Genomic DNA, 2,021 nt, shown 5'->3' with positions numbered 1-2,021 from the left:
ATTTCTTGCCAAGCTTTGATAAACTGAAAATAAAAGTATTTTTCATTTAAAAGTGTAGTACTTCCCCTTTTCAACATGTATTTTACTTAACATAAGGGCAGGTCATCCAAATTCAATGCAAAAAAAGAAGAAATAAAACTATCAGGAAATGCTGCGCGACTTCATACTCGATTTTTGTTAATCACTGGAAAGTTTGCTAATAGAGGTTAACAAATTTCAGTTCAACAAATGATTTTCAAATCATCACAGCACACAGTATACAAACTAGGCTACAATCCAGCAGATGCCTTGGGCCAATTAATGTAGTCGCCCCAGCGTGTGTTAAGTGGATCCAGAAATTGCACCATTTGCTAAAACGACATGAAACGATGCACTTAATTCACACGGCAATACTTGTTTTTAAACAGGCTTCACGAAACAGTGTATTCTGTGAAAAACGGACGAAAATATATATTATCGGTTAAGATTATCTTTAAAACAATAAAGCACAAAAAACGTATTAAAAACAATACAAATGTATAATATGAAACTGTGTGACGCTCTTCTAGCACACTTCTCTAAATAACTTAGCTGCTTCAAAGCGTCCTGCAAGCTAAAAGGCGGCTGCCCTTTTTTCAAAGTACGTGCGGTGTGAGTTTAAGAAATTTCTAACATACATTGTAACTGTCACCTTAAACAGATAACAAATTAATACAATTTCACAAAATGGCATAATCAGTATTATGGTCTTATATTAATACTTGCGTTAAAACTCTGCAACTCTCCTCCTCTGTTGTACACATCCATTGTCTGGTCCCCACCCTCTTCCACCTTTAGTTTCCTCACTCCTAATACACTTCACGCCGCACCTCTGCCGCCTCTTAAGTCTCAGCCCTGTCACTCACCTGAAGAGGCGTGTCCGTCCTTGGGTGCCGCAGTTGTAGACCTGCAATTACAGACCTGGAAGTGACGTCACTTTCGTTTCAGGACTGACTTCGTAAAATTACTTTTGGAAGGTTTCGACAGGTCTCGTCAAAGCCCGGAAAATAACATCGGGTCAAAGACCCGTTCAGAAATTAAGCAATAAATATGACAAGAGAAAAACAGCACATCAAACCAAATAATAGTATCATTGTGGAATTCAGAGGATTTCTGCCATCACGTCGTGTCATACATCAAACTAAACAATACGGATCGTTTCTTTGAAATACACCATTAACATTTACTTTGTGTTCGGGTCTATGGAAACCATTTAACATGTCGACAAAATTAAAATCATCAAGATTTGTGTTCACTGAAAATTGTTTTTCGTTTACATTCATGAAACGAAATATACAATATAATTACAAAGTTTACACCACGTTAGAGTTTAGTAAAACGTTAATAATAAAAGTTATTGCATTTTTTTAAATGTACAATGCATGTGTGCAATATTGTTCTAAACCAATTTAGAATAAACATTTAAGCCAATCTATTATTTTTAAACATGTATGTGAAGAAAACGGCAGTACATATTCTACACTGAATTATGCTATATATTAATTGCCTTATATAGAACTGCTGTAGTTTTTGTCACTTATTATTATAAACGGTGGGCCACCAAAAGAAAAAAAAATTAAAATACTAATAAGAACACAATTTATTTATATAGCACCCTTCCTATGCCCAAAATTCAGAAAGAACAACAGGACCTATATAACATTGGCTACAAATAATATCTTCACTAAATAAAGATAAATACAGGATATACAAAACATTCAAATAGAATTAAAGACAATACTGCAGACTAAAATACAACATATAATACTACAAAAAATCTTGAACAAATAACATAAATTGTGATAAAAATGCAAACCCTGAGTACCTGGATATATAGAGGGGGTAAACTGAAAGAAGGGGCAGAATGTCTGGTCTGTTTAGTGTCCTCCTAAACAAATGAGTTAAAAAACAAATGAATAGAGTCAGCTGATCTCAATAATTTTGGGAGGTCATTCCACAGTCTGGGCGCTATATACTGTAGATGCTATATAGTGCAGGTTAAT

This window comes from Erpetoichthys calabaricus, chromosome 2 (genome assembly GCF_900747795.2).
Source record: "Erpetoichthys calabaricus chromosome 2, fErpCal1.3, whole genome shotgun sequence".
NCBI classification, from domain to species: domain Eukaryota; kingdom Metazoa; phylum Chordata; class Cladistia; order Polypteriformes; family Polypteridae; genus Erpetoichthys; species Erpetoichthys calabaricus.
The sequence above is the reverse complement of the archived record's forward strand: the minus strand, read 5'-3'. Positions refer to the sequence as shown.